Raw genomic sequence first — 15,475 nt, forward strand, 5'->3', positions numbered from 1 at the left:
TCCTTGTGTAGAGTTCAGATCCTGGAAGGAGAGAAGATAGACTCAGATGTGCTGAGAGCTTTGCCACCGTCTTGATTTTTGGGTGGAAGCTGCTCAGACCATAGATTAACTGTCTACTTGTGCCTATAAATGGATGAGCTGTGCAAGGTACCAAGTAATGAACGGATTCAACAGTTAAAAGCTCAGGAGAACAGCATGAGCTAAGTGAGCAGTAGATTGGCTGTCATTATCCGTGGGTGCAGTGCATAGGTAATGTTTCCAAGCATATTTTAGAGGCAGATCAAAGACCCTGGATGAAGGGAGATGGTCGTCGCCTCACCCATGCCCATACTTTCTGAAATCTCTGCAACTTCGAATCAAGTTTTCTCAGCAGTTCCCTTTAGAGGGCGTCCATGTCACACACATCTCTGGCGTGCAAACTTCACCCGGGAGCTGCAGTACAAGGCGAAGCCTCCCAGAGGTCAGCAGAACATGGTGGCTCTTCAGAAGAGTCTGTGAACCTTCCTAGGGATGCGAAGGGAGTTACGGCCTGGTTTGAACAGTTCTGGTTGAACATATTCTCCTTCCTCAGGCAGTTGCAATGCTGTCCCAAAGGCAATTTGGACATAATTTTGATAGATCTCCATCAGTTACAGTATTTTCTTGCTACAGTCTTTGAAAGGACTTCTGTTTGTGTTGAATGAGTAAGGAATGCTATTAAAAAGGCATGGGGATCTTCTATGTGTGAATGTTTTGGGGCTGCTCTCAACTTTGTGTCAGAGGATCTGGAGGGGATTTCTTCCTCCAGCTACATTAAGCCCCCGTCTTTCTGCTTTCTCAAGGCCCTTCAGTATCTGTCCTGCAAAGCCACAGCACTACCCTCTGCAAAGAAGTCTGAACTCTGCTGTAGGGTATTTGGTTATCCCTAGAGCAGATAACAGGAGAATGGGCAGAATATGTGACAGAGGAAAGGCAGAAGGACAAACGGAAATCAATGACAGAACCTCTCCAACTTCAGCTGCGCTTTGATCCCACGCTTAAATTGAAGGACGAGATCTCCTCCCAATTTCCCACCCGTTTCCCCTCTTGGCTGCCTGTAAGTCCCTCCAGGGAGAAGCTCCCCATGCTTACTGACAGCAATTTGATTTCCTTTTGATTTCCCCTTCTGCCTGTCCCCGTCCCACTCTGCAGACAGGGTTCCACAAAGCCTGGAGAAACAAAGCATCCGTTCATTCAGAGCCGCCCTGCTGTGGTTATCATCTCCGACATATGGCCGGGGGAAGAAACCAGGGTATTTGAAGACATTAAAAAGCATGTCCCCCATTGCTAACTGCGTCTGGCAGGCACCAGCCCCCTGCATGGCTGGAGCGTAGGAAGCACGAGGAGACGCCGAGGTGCAGGGGGTAGCTGGATTGATGCTTGTCTCTGTTACATGTGCTGCGTGCACAGCAGTGCACAAAGAACCGTCCCCTGGGGTACGGCTGGAGATCGCTTGCTGGTATTTCAGGTGCCAGACTTCCGAGAGAAAAGATCTGTAGTGTTAAAAGCCTGCCACGAGGTCCCAGATCCTGGTGTCTGCTGCTTCAAATCAGTCCCAAGAAATACCAGAAGGACTCTTTGGAGCTCAGTAGCAGACAAGCAACATCTTTCCGCTCAGGACAAAGCATGCTGCAGACAAAATGTCCTTCCCTTCTCCCAGCAGCAAAGCTCTTAAGCCTGCATTTAATGTTAAATACACGCTTAAACCCATTCCTCCTCAGCGTGTCCTGTGTGCTTACGTAGAATTTTAGCGGGCTCAGAAATGCTCTGCTGTAACTGGGGCCTGTCTAAAGCCTGAACCTTGTACGTTGAATAACAAGACCTTTATTTTCCAGGATATCTGCAAGGAAGGGATGGCTTTTCTGGGAGCATGGTGGTATCTGCAGGCAGGGCTATGGTATGGAGTCCTGCAGGTGGAGAAGAGAAAAGGTTGCCTTTTCTCCTCCCGATGGTGCTGAACAGCAGAAGAAATGGCAACTTCAGCCACTGACTTGATCGCTTCAGGTCTGGTGTCCCAGCTAGGCAAAGTGACTGTCTTGTCAAAGCCAGCCAGATTGCGTTCACAGCTTCGTTCCTCAGAGGAGCCGATCAGAACAGAGAGCACACAACAAGTTGTTCCGATTGCAGGGCGTGCATGGTTAAAACCTGGGGCCAGACATATGTACCTGTTGAACAATAGCAGTAGGAATACGGCTTCTTCATGGATGAATGTGTTTAATTTAAAATATATATCCTCAGAGCACACCCAGAGATGGAAGATGTGTACAGCTATACAAATGCACTCAAAGATGGTAGGAAAAACTGTAAAGCTGTGAAACCAGGAGTAAGATTTCCATCACAGAAGGTCTTTAAGGCCATGCTAGATAAAAAAATTACCAGGAACTGAGAGCTGACCTTGCTTTGGCCAAAGAGATGGATCCTCTCTATTTCCTTTGTCTGCCTGAGGGATTAAAAGCGTGGTAAGCAGAAAGGGAGTCAGATGGTATAAAAACAGCTAGGCAATATTAATAAGGAGCTTTTCAGGTCCTCTTTTATCACAAACAGTATTTCTGTTTGCCTGGATTACTCGGCCAACCAGTCGTTGCTTCAGTCAACCCAGTCTGCATCGTCATATAAGCAATATTTCATCTATCAAGCTTAGATACAAGAAATATGCCAGGCACGTGCGGAGCGAACAAGCATATTCTTGCAAGTAATTAGCATAAGCTGCACTGAGGTCAAGCGGTTGTGTCGGAGCACAGTACAAATTGCCAACATTTCTTCCTACTGAAGATGGAGAATCGCGAATGCCATGTCTCTGGCTCACCTCTTGCTTCCCATTGTTTATACCAGAAGAAGGAGATAATTGTTTTGAGGTACTTTTAAGAATAGCGTCTCTGCTACGTTTGTTGCTTAGTGGGAAAGAACGTGTTTAAATAATGAAAGGTCACATTATTTCAGGTCCCATTGGGTAATTTTTCTTGCCCTTATGCAGGGGAAGCAGGCCGAATGCCTAATTTGACCATGTTCGAAGTGGTAAACTGAGGTCTCACTGGATTACAGAGGGCAGTTGGTTAAAGGCGTGCAGTGATTCCTCTTGCTGTCTGTAAGAAGATCTATTGAGGGCAGCCTCCGGGTGACATCTCCTTGAGGGGGCCCTGCTGCAGGGTGTCAGACCGAGGGCCATCCAGACCAATGTTGTTTTTCCAAGAAATGCCCAAAATGGATGACTAGGAAAGTGCAAGAATGGGGGGATTACTTATGATACATCTCCCACTACCCCACCAGCCATTTGAGGGGTGTGAACTTCGAGAGCCAGATGGTAGTTCAGTCCCTCCACTAACGGGTTTTCTCTGGAATGGAGGTTTCGGTAACTTTGTTTTCCATGAACTTGCCCCGTTCCTGTGTGAACCTGTAACAGCCGTTCCCTCCAGTGGGGAGGACTTGCCCAGGTCAGCCTGTGCTGTGAGAGGGACCGGCTTCCTTTCATTTGTTCTGTGTCTGGCTCCCCTTAGTTTTTTATGATGGCCCCAAGTTCTCGTACAGGAGGAGACCATGTATGGTCCTGCCTGTGCGGGTAGAACTTATGGATCTACTTATCCTTCCCTTCTCTTTGGGCTCCCAAGTCTGATTTCTTCAGAATAGATCAAAGAGTGAGGGTAGCATTGTGTTAAACCACTAGTTTCCTAGAGAATGTGATCTGTCCACTTGCAGATGGCTTTTATGGTCTCCAAAGCCTCCCATGGATTAGCCCACGGTTGACTGTATAAACATTTTCTCTATCCCACATCCTGCTTCCATAGCATGTCTCATACTCACTTCTCTGTCCTTTTGCTCAGTCCAAACATCCTGCAAAAAGCCTCCAGCTCTTCTGGAGCCTTCCTCACTCCTTTTCTCCCCAGCCTCTGCCAGGTGACAAATAACACTCAATCAGCCCAACAAAACCCCCAAATTCTTGGAGACCTGCGTATGATGGGGAGACTCATGGGCCTTTCTGATTTAATTACTGACAGATGCGCTGCTGCTTTTCTGTTGACCTAATGCTTCTGCTGTCGCATAGAGGTCGGTCTGTCTTCAGCCATCTCTCCCCCTGCGCTTTTCGAGTGCTCTCCTTTCTCCCTTCAGCTGTCATCTCGAGCAGCCTTGCTGCTGAAGGAGGTGGGCGGGAGAACACGCACCGCGGGAGATGGCTGATCTTCCGTAGCACTTGTGCTCAGGGATGGGAGAACTCAGCCGCAGCAGCATCCTCATCCTCATCCTCATCCTCATCCTCCTCCTCCTCCTTCTCCTTCTCCTTCTCCTCTCCTTGCCATCTCACGGGGAGAAAGCCCCACCATGGCTACCCAGCACCGCTGTGCAAGCTCTGTGGCTGGGGGAGTGCTGCTGGGGGGGTAAAGGGGGGGTTATATCATGGGAGCTGGACGTACACCCCTTTATCTAGCAAAGCAGGGGCTGCACATGCCGGCACTCCCCCCACAGACTGCAGAGAGGGAGCTGCTGCAGCTCGCTGGTCTCCAGGTGACCCCCTTCCCTGGCAGCTGGTGGGGGGCATGGCTGAGGCTTAGGGGGGGTCCTGGGGGTTCCTTCTGCCAGACCAGCAGTGGGGCAGGCAAACTGAGGCAGGGGTAACCAGGGCAGTGTGGGGGAGGGGGGTAATGTCTCAAACCACAGCACCTGATTTACCAGAAGTTGTGTGTGAAGTGCTGCTGACTTGGAGCAGCTGGCAAAAAAGTGTAAACAATTTCCCCCTTCCCAAATCATTATTTAAACAGTATAAAGGTCTCTGTAAATGTTTAAAACAACAACACGGTTGGGAGGGGAAGGAGGAAAGACAAACAAGTTTGCTGTTTCAGCTTTGCAGAAACAAATCTTCATTTTTGGCAGGGTTTTATTCATCCAGAGGATCCAGCTGCCAACACGCTTTGCAAGGCTCCAAATTCATAATCGCTTCCCTAACATCTTCCTCCAAGAGGCTGCAGTTTGGCACAGGCACCACCTTTGATGTCTGAGTTTGGCGACCACCCCGTGCCTTAGGAGCCCAGTTCATGGCCAGGGCATCTGCGTGGCTGTGAGTGCTCCTGACGATGTTTTTCTTTCCCAGACTTAAGGTTCGCGGTGGTCAAAGCTCAGCAGGAGCCAGGGAGCTCAAAGGAGCAAGGTGCTGTGGGCTGGCTGACCACTGGGGTACCTTGCCTGCATGTGAGCAGGGCAAGAATCAGGAGACCCTCTTTCCCCTGAGCACCTCTCTCAGGAAATGGGGGCTCCCATTTCCCTGCCCCTCCTTCCCTATCTGCCTCGGTAGAGCTGCCGGCACCTGGTGCATTACCGCAGCAGAAACCCTGTGTAATTCCTGTTTGAACACACAGCTGGCAACATGACTTTAACTAAATCAGCATTTTACTGCTAAAGAGCTGGAGCTGTATCCTGGTTTGGCTCCAGGCTGAGAGGGATTTGATCAGAAGCCCTGGGTATCGCAGGCTGCTGGAGATCAGTGGCTGCTCTCCAGTCTCCACGCGGATCTGGAGATCCAGATCCCGAGCCCTCGAGCAGGAGCATCGTCTGTGTGGGACCTCAGGGGAAGGAGGCCATCCTTCTCAGCGTGGGGGAGCCTTTGGGCTGGGAAAATGAGGGTACATCTGTGAGGAGGACATATGAGAACAAAGTCCCTGGGGAGCAGAGGAGCACTGTATTCCCCACCATCCTGCCTGAGGTCTCAGCTGGTCACCAGCCCCCAGTCAGGGCTCGTTTCTGCCCAGTCCCACCTGCTCTGCTCCCACCCAACCAGGGAAGGGGCTTGTGCTCCTGCCCAGCCTTGTGTTTGCCCCTGTCTCCCCTCTGGCCCAATCCTGCTCGGTCCCATGTGAGCTGTGGGGTATGTATCACCTCAGCATCCATAGCTGAGGAGCTGCTTTCTGCTATGAGATGCCTCTGCTGTGAGTTGCTTTGGCTGGTGTGCGCAACCTGTATTGCTATAGAAATGCGTTCTGATCTGCTGTATTTGCTCTACGCTCTCTAGAACGATGCTTCTGCTTCAGCTGTTCAGTCTGACAATGGTTCTGAGCTGTAGTCTGAAGATGCCGTTTGAGAGAAGCTCCAATACATGTTGGGTGGCTTAAGAAGGTGGCCTTGCTGCTGCTGACTTGTGTGTGGCTGTACCCCCGTGCCGGTATGGGAGGGAAGGTGCGTGTAGTGGTTCCTCATACAGCCAGTCCCAACCTTGCTCTTCCTGTTGCTGGAAGATCCAAAGCAGAAAGACTGAGCTCAGCTGGGCCGGCTTAGCTCTTGAGCAGGGCTGCTTCCGTTGCCTGGGGCTTCATGCAGTTTGGTGGGGGAAAGACCTGATACAACTTTCAATCAAAGCCTGAAGAGTGACGTGGGGCACTGGCCTGCTTATGTGCTGTCCTGCCTCTCTGAAGTCCTGTTCTGGTCAAATCACTAACTCCCCACAGACAGCACCAGGAAAAGCTGTTGCTGGGGTCTCTATTGCTTTTCCAACTCCAGCCAGCTCCTGTGCAGAACCTACACTGAGATAAAAGAGACTGACACAGCGTGAAACCTTCCTCCTCTTCAGCAGATGGTGCTTGCGACGGTGGACTTTGCTTGTGTTGTTATAACAGAACGGCCTGGTCTAGCCAAGAAACGGAAGGAGAAGCTGCATTCTGGTCTTGCTGAGACTGGCTTGGTATGTAAACCTGGCCTGAAAGCTTGGATCACAAATGAACTCTTGCTTTTTCAAGGATTAGACTTTTCTGCCATCTTCAATTTACAAGCTAAAGGGCTGTCGTGACTTGCCTGCAGTCAGCAGCTCTAGTCATTCTGCAGCATTCGTGGCAATCTCCTGGGATTTTTAATGACCAAGGATGTGATGTGTGTTGCAATGTGAACTTCACGTTACCTTCACAGAAAACCTAAATGCATCTTAACTGGGGTTAACCTGGTGTCACTGCCTTAGGCTTTAGCGGATCAGTGTTACATCTGTCCTAACTGTGAACTTTACATGCTTCATGCCTAAAAATCTTCACGGTCGGAAAAAGCGCCCCTACTTGAGTGAACCACTGAGATGGTGTGAGTTATTGGCTGGTACTGCTACTGACTGAGCCTCTGCCAGCACATCCCACTAAAATGATGCACTGAGAAGGTGAAGCTGCACCTCCACCAGGCTCATTGCTGTCAGACTGGGTGCTGAGCACTACCTGCAATGGGTACTTTCGAGATTAACCTTGGTCTCAGTCAAGGTAAGCAGGAAAAAGCATATTGCCTTGATGCTGTCTGAAGGCTGCCTTCTGCATCGTGACTGAGGGTGGAACCTGGTTATCAGCAAAAACAGGTGTCAGCTGGTTTAAGCCCTCCAAAAACTTGGTTACCAATATTTCTGACCTTATTCTATCTGTCGCATTCAAGATGTGAGCAAACACAGAGCCAGTGTTGTTCCTTCAGCTGGAAGGGCCAAGAAACCATGTGCTCCGAGGCTCCTTGTTTGTCTCAGCTGGTCCCAGGCCTCCAGAAAGCCTTTCCTAATTCTCTTCTGGCTGTCTCTAACCACCTCCCTGTTCCTGAGTAATTCTGCTGCTTCCGAAGCATTGCTGGCGCTCTGCCTGACCGCATCAGCTACCTGAGCTGCTCTGCTCCTTACTCCTCCTGGTAACCAGAGACTATGTACATCGATCTTTAGCCTTCTGCTGAAGCACAGCAATCTGAGAAGAAACCCCTGGGCACGGCAGAGGGACTGTTGCAGGCTCTGTCCTGCACTTGGTAAATACCTGGGGGAGACATTAACCTTCATGGGGAAAGGGGTTATGTACATCTGTCAGCTCTGCTATTCAAGCACGCGGCAATCCCATGGGCATGGACACCTTCACCTGAAATCCAAGAGCCAGCTCAGCCCATGCAACCCCCACGTGCGTCCCTGCTCGCCAGTCTGACTCTGATAGCACCAGGTTTCTCACAGCTCTCGGGGACAAACCTCGCTTAGCCCTGACAAGCCTCAAAAGCTCTTTCACAGCAAGCCATGTGTGAACCCAGCGCGTCACATATCGGCACCATCTACCTGACTTTATCCTGCCCGTTTACAATAGGCACAACAGGCCTGGACAGGTAGGAGGACACTGGGCACAGTTGGACTTGGAGGCTGGGGGGGGTTCAGCCAGAGTGCACTCTTTCCCACAGCACTCTGGGGCACTCTTTAGCCTTCAGCGAAAGAAGAGATCTCTCTTGAGCTCCTCTTTCACTCAAAGCTTTCAAAGTGGTACCGTATGGATGCTATCATGATGATCATTATTCTCTGTCTGAGCCCCCTCATGCTGCAAAAATCCCTGGAGGGGACGGGCTGGAGTGGGATGGCTTTTGCTGCAGCTGAGCTCTGGTGGTTTTTCCCCTGGGGTTTCAAGAAGTTTCGTTCCATCCATGAGAAGTGCCAGGCATCAGGGGAAGATTTGTTTCTTGGCAGCTGTTCCCATTTTGCTCTAGAAAACAGATGCTGTGCTAGGAATGCACCGTGACTAAAATTCCTCTGGGCTGCTCAGGTCAAATAGCAAATAGCAGCACTAGGGGAAACAGGGGGGGCAGGAGAGCAGCTCTGCTCAGCAGAGAGCAAACAGGAGGGCCGAGCCCTTTCCTTTCCCTTCTATTCTTCCCCGAGGCAAAAAAGCAGGAGCTGAGCAGTTTGAGGGAGAGGAGGGAGCTGGGGGTTAGCAGGCTGCCTGCCTCCCACCTCTGGCAGCCACCCAGCGCAGGCGGGCACGCTTGGCTCTGCCTGTACCTGCTCTGGGGAGCGCTGGCGTTGTCAGCCTCCTTGCTTTTGCGGTGGTGACCTATCTCCTCAGAGAACAGACCACGCTCTCTCCATTTGTTTTCCAGAGGACTCAGGGAAGCTTTCAGGATCAGAGGTTTAAACAAGGGGTGTGACGAGCAGTGACAGTTTGGGAAAAACACAAGTGGCAAAAGGTTTTGATACTGTCAGAGAACATGACAGGCAAGTTCACAGCCCCTGCAGGCCTTTGCCTTCTTGTTTTCTTTTGCCAACCGGGGAAAGCAATCCTGTGCGGTGACAGAGTTGCGGGCGGTGACCCTGTGGCAGGCAGGGCAGAGCTAGAGATGCTGAGAGCAAAGCAGAAAGCCTAGGCAGGGGCTGGGAGGCGGGGAGGTGGCCTGCAGGGCCTGGGGAAGCTGGACACCTCTTTTTTGGGGAGGATGCTCTGAGGCATCTGGAAACTCGGCTCCTCCGATGTGCTCAGCTCCATACACTGCACCCTGGATGCTGAAGTTGCTCTTGGGGCATCTCCTCCTGCTGTTCAGGGGCTGCCAGGGCTGATAGGACCTCTGGGGATGGTTCAGGCAGCCCCAAGCTGCCTCCCTGCCCTTCATCGGCTGAAGGTCCCAGTACTGAGGACCAGGTTGTGCCTGCCCAGCAAGCCCTGGGTGGGTGGTGAGCACAGGGTGGACACATCCCTGATGCTCCAGCCCCTCGACGCCACTGCGAAATGGGTCGCCCCATCAAAACAGACCTTGCCTTGTTCCCAGACTAAAAGAAGGGGTTGTGTGATAAAAAACTGCAGCTGGTCTCTCTAATCTCCCACCAGTGTCTGCATGAACTGTCAAGACAGTGAATTCCTTGATGCTGGGCAATTTTTTTCTGTGCACGCATCCAGCTAATCAATTAAGTTTCTCAGCAGCTTCCTCCAGCATTCAGGCGTGGAGGGTGGAAGGAATTTGTTATTCTAGGCACTGTTGGAGAGGCATGAACTGTACTAAAAGCAAATTGGTTGCGCTTTCCAAGCACTGACACTCTTCACTCACAGCTTGGCTCTCTGGTCCTCCTCCCTCAACCTCCTCCCTGTTCTGAGCACCTCTGGGTGCTGGCCTGAGGCATGTCTGCTCAGCGCCACGCTGCACCCTGCTATGGTGGGGCAGGGTGCGTGGGATGCTCTGTGTCCCAGGCAGAGGCAGGGACGTTTTCCTTGGGGCAAGGTCTTCCTGCAGCAGGTGACTGACTGCACAAGGATTTAATGCTGCTGGATTGCTTCTCACCTGCTGCAGTCATGGGGAAATGCCGGGGCAGGTTGGTTTGTCCCTTAGCTTAGCCCTCTGCTAAAAAAATATTCTCTCTTGATGCTTTTTTTCCTTTTCCCATCTTGTTTTCCTCCTTCTTCGTTGTTGTTCCTCACCCTGCCCAGGCATGGTCCTCCGCATATGGGAGGGAGCCGCTGTGTGATGTATTCACATCCGTCCCAGTAACCTTGGGCTTTGCGGAGCTGAGGACTGGGATGAGAAACAGAAGTGCAGAAGTGGAAGGATCTGGCAGGGTGGGTGGAGGCACCAAGAAATATGGAGTATTTGGGGTGATCTTGGGAAGATTTATGGATGCTTGAGAGGGATTGCATCTCCTGCCAGCTCGGCTACACCCTGGCGCTCTGCTAGTGGGAATGGGGATGTTTTTTATGTGTGTTTAGCAATGCAATGGCTGAAGCATGAGAGCAGCAGGACTGCTGGAGTCAAGAGGGCCGCGGAGGTTTGCTAGGAGCTCAGCCAGTTGTGTAAAACTCCTTACTCCCCACAATTTGGTCTGTCGGGATAAGCGCAGCATCCTTCCTGGCCAAGGAAAACTTGGCCCGAGCAGAGCTGCTGTTGTGCTTTTGGCCGGGTGGCTGGTGGGTAGGGACGGCCAGGGCTTGAATCCAGCCTGGCCTGGAGGTGAACAAGGTCTTTTCCATTAGGTGCTGCCTGGCAGCCTCGGTGATGCCCACTCAAAGGCTTCCCTGTGGGCTTGTTGCCCCAACGTGTCATCCTGCTTAGAAATCTCAGCAGAGAGGATAAGGAGGAACGGGGTGGAGAAAATGACCCATGCTTTCGGAGGGTTATCTTTATCAGCAAGAGGATTTCAGCCACCTCTTGTCCCGTTCTCTGTAGCAAGATAACCTGATGCTAATGGCATTGCTTCTGTAGGATAAATCCCATAGATGTTCTGCTCGGGAAGTAATTTGGTGAACCAGGAAAGAGAACCCGGGATGCCTGCTGCCAGTCATCTTTCCAAGCCGTTACACAATACTACTCTGGGGTTAACAAACTAGAAACATCTGGGAATAATCAAAGCTATTTAGGCTCTGGGAAAGCATGGCTGGAGAAAGTTTGAAGGAAGCAACTCGAAAGCTCAGCATTGTTAAAAGCAGTCTGGAAGCCCTGGAAATTAAAGCTAGGGTAACATCTACAAAGAGTGAGGAAGTATCAAGAGAAGGATCTAATATTCTCTGAGGAACTGAGAGGAGCCAGAATGAATTGTGATGCTCAAGTCTCTACTAAGCTACAGGGCATTAAAAATTGCTTTGGAACAAACAGATCTGCCTCTCCTGCGGTTTCCACTGGCAAGGGAGCAGAGGGAAAGACCAGGGCTCTGTCTGCCTGGGGAGTGGAAATACGATGTAATGACAGATAATCATGATCCTCCAAAGCCCAGTGATGCCGACGCAGAGCCTGCAGTGAGCGGTACCTGCCAGGGCTGCTCAGGGAGGATGCGGGGCACGCAGCGGAGCTTCGGGGCCAAACTGCATCGCTGGCAGGGTGCCACCAGCCCGAGTACAGCTGTGGCAGAGAGGAATGTGACCCGCAGGCTCTGCTTTGCAGGCAGCAGGATGTATGCTTGGGTTGGCCGATGGCATCGCCATGGGAGGAGGAAGGGGATGGATCATGGTTCTCGAGACACATCCCCAGAGTGTTGCTGCATCCCACCGTGGGGAGCTCAGGCCTCCTCTGGTGGGGGGGGGCAGCTCAAATGACCATGGGACCATCCTCTGAGCCTGGTGGATAACCCAGGGCCGGCAGCTGGAAACACCGTCCATGGGGATGTCCAGCTGGCACCAGGGACCGTGGCGCTCCGTGTGTTGCTACCTGCAGCACTGACCCTGATCCTTTTGCAGGAGCCTGGGCGGCTGCTTGCCTGGAGTGACTCAGAGAAAGGCCATGGAGCCAGCTCTCATGGATGGAAATCCCCTCTTTTAGCATCACTGGGGAGGCAAGTCTGTTGGTGGTAAATCTTGCTTCTGCTAATTTATAGGAGCTTTAATCCTGAGAGGTCTCTCTCAGTGCTTTCCGTTCCCTCTTCTACCACTTTACCATCTCCTACTTCTGCCCCTGGCTGGGTCTGGGGTACAAGCTCCCACCATCTCCAAGAGATGGAAAAGCAGCCTGGGCATAGGGAAGGTGGGCACACTGGAGGAAGGACAATGGGACAACCAGCCACCGCAGGAGCCAGGGAAATGGTTAAAGATTTGGGGAGTCCAGATCTGCCGCATCTTCCGTGACAATCTGGCCTCCCCAGCATCCTTGTAAATGAGAAACCGCATAAACCTCACACTCTATTATTGCTACGGAGCATTAGAGTCTCTCATTTAGGATAAACATTCTCATCTCCAGCAGAGCATGAATAACATTAAATGAGATAGTTAAAATGTTTCAGGCCAATTATAGCCGTGGTGTAACTTCGGCAGAGTTACACCAGGGATTAATTTGATCCGGAGAGCTCTGCCTCCTCTTCTGAACTGGGATTCCAGCGCGGGTAATTACATCCTGCCTCTCTGCACTTCCTCTGGAGTTTTAATTGGGTTGAATGGACCAAATCCGCAGCAAGTGTAAATCAATGTAATTGAGCTCTCTCTGGAGAGGAACCCTGCTGATTTACACCCTCAAATCTGGGCCAGCCTTCTCCCTTTCCTCTCCGCCAGGAGAAGGACAGCATGGGCTGAGGTCAGGGCAGGGAAACTGCCCCGACCCAGCACCAGCCTCCCTGCAAAGGGCTCAGCTTCTGCTCTTTTCTTCACAAAGTCACCAAATTTCCAAACTGCTACTAAGAGCCGAGAGAGCTGTGCCCTGCCTCTCGGCTGTGTTAGCGCAGGTCGGGTCTCTGCTCTGGGGTGCAGGCAGCCCGGCGTGGGTGCACAGCACCCTGCACCCCGCTGTACCTTCTGCCGGTAAACCCACCACCCCGATCCCATGCTGGGGGGACCGGCCATCACCTCCCAGCCTGGATCCCAGACCAGGCTCCTTGTGCACTGAGACAGGCAGCTGGACTGTCTCCCTTTTCCACTTCCCAGCCCTCTCAGTAAATCAGCGTTAATGAGGGACATTTGACCCTCTCTTTCTCTAAACAGCCTTAAGAAGCATTTTTGTTCCATGAGATAGTTAAGACACTTGAAGCAATTTCCTCCCCCAGCTTCTACCGTAGTTTTTTAGTTGGGTTATGTTGTTGTTTCTTTTTGAGAACAGGCAAAGTTATAGGGCACAAGCAGCCTTTAGGACGCCTCAGAAGTGGGAGCAGAGGAGAGACAGCATGGAGGGGATGGAGCAGACAGGCCAGTCGGGATGGGGCGACCCCAGCCCTGGTCCACTTGGTCCGTTAGAGCGACCACGCGTACAGCCGAGACAGAACAGTCAGAGCTGGGAAAGTGCACTCGCTGGCTGTAATTAGGAATTTAATTGTGAGGCGTTATCTCACTGAGTTGGAGCCTATACAGAGCCATACGTCCTCCATAGCCAATTGTAGACAGGGGCGACGGCAGAGGGAAGGGTGCTGGGAACGGTCTCCCTCACAGATTTCCAGGACTTTCTGCTGCTGTGTGGTCCCTTTCCCTTCTCACAGAGAAATGATGAAAACAGACAGACAGATAAACCCCGGGGAGCTGGGTCCGGCAGGGCCCCACAGCTTCGCCCCCTACTCCAGGCTGCGTGGGACTGCTGGTCCCACACCACCTCCACCACCCCCCAGCTGGGTGTACCCCACCCACTCACCCTTTCATTTCCCTTTTGGTTTTTCCCGAAGTACATTTTAGTGGGGACAGGGATGGAAAGAAGAAGAGCAGAGATGTCACAATCCTTCCTTCCTCCTCAAACAAACGGCATCTCCTCAGCAGGACCACGACAGCGGGACCACGATGGTGGGACCATGTCCTTCAGCCTCCTGGGCCCATCAGCATCCCATCCCTTGGAGAACCGCTGGTGACACCGCGCCTGGCCTGTGAGGGCTGTCACTACCAATTCTGCGTTTCTTGTAAAGTGGAGGGTGGTTTTGGCCAGCAGAGAGGGCACAGTTAACGAGGTTAAGCGAATTCCCACTCCCACCCACCGAGGGCCTTCTGGGACCATCACAAATCTCAGCGCAGACAGCAAACACCTCGTCGCGGCCAGCAACCCTCGCGCAGCCGCTCGCTACAGGCAGGCTTGCCTGCTCTTAGCTTAGCTGCTGGCTGCGGCTGGTTGAGTAAATAAAAACCATTTCTCACGAAATCCACCCTTCCAGAGGTCTCTCAGGCAGAGAAGTGGCCTTTAAGTGGCTCAGGAAACCTTTATCCCCCAAATCTAAACCACCTCCGTGCAGTTGATTTAGCAAGCGATGTTTGCACACCCAGGTTTGCCCCGCAGTGACCCTGTTCCCGGCAGGACCGTGACATTTGCGGGCGCCATTTCCAGCTGGCCCCACATTGCCCTTTCTGGGATTTTTTGTGTGCTAGTCCAGATGGGGAGAAAGGTCGGAGTTACTGAGGGTAAGGCCCAGACTGAAATCTGGATTTTCCCTAAACCCGGGATGACTGTGCCTGGGCTAACCCTGCAAAATTGGGCTCCAGCTGGCTCCCCTCTACGGGTTGCACCAGGCTCTGCTCCTGGTCCTTGGGGCTGTCATAGCTCCAGCATATGCCTGACTTTTTTGGGGCTCCTCTCCATCCTGTTTCTGACTTTGCAGATCCTTCTTGTTGCTCGTCACTGCCCACCCAGAGCTGAGCAGCCTCAGCCCTGATGCCTCCTCCGCAGCTAAGCTCCTGACCTTTATTTTCCCTTAAATCAATACGTAAAAGTCATGCTACAGCAATACCAGCGTGTCAGGGGAGCCCAGGTGATTTATATCATCCGAGGAGCTGGTGCTGCGTTTGAGGCTTCAATCCTGATAAGCTTTTGTCTTTCCAGCCCGCAATCTCCTCTACGCTGCCTTCAGCCCATGTACATTGTATTCATCCCCTGACCCTCCGCCCCTTCGTGGCATTACTAACTCTCCATCTTGCTTTTAATCTGCTATAAAACGAAGACAGCTCCAGTTTTATTCTTCCTGATCATAATATTTCCTTTACCAAAAAGAAGGGAAAAAATAAAATAATTGTTCAAAGCGAGTTGAGGTTGTAAAGGCTTAATTAAAAAGCTTTGGGGAAAAAAATCTATTAGGAAAACTGTAGGAGAACCAAGGGGAGGCGATCCTATAGATTCAGGATGGGGAGACGGTGCTGCTGTCAGCCGGGAGCATCCCAGGCAGGAGCCACATCCCGGGCTTCTTCCCCACCGTGGCTGATCAGCCGCTCTCCTTCCCACATCGCCGCGTCCTGCTTGTGGTGGTCGGCTCTCAGAAAGGAGCAAACAGCCTGTTCTGGGTCAAAAAGCGGCATATTTGGCACTGAAAATTCATGCCAGCTGTGGTGAGGTTGGTGCAACTGTGCTCGCAGAAAAG

The sequence above is a fragment of the Larus michahellis genome, chromosome 14, assembly GCF_964199755.1.
Source record: "Larus michahellis chromosome 14, bLarMic1.1, whole genome shotgun sequence".
NCBI classification, from domain to species: domain Eukaryota; kingdom Metazoa; phylum Chordata; class Aves; order Charadriiformes; family Laridae; genus Larus; species Larus michahellis.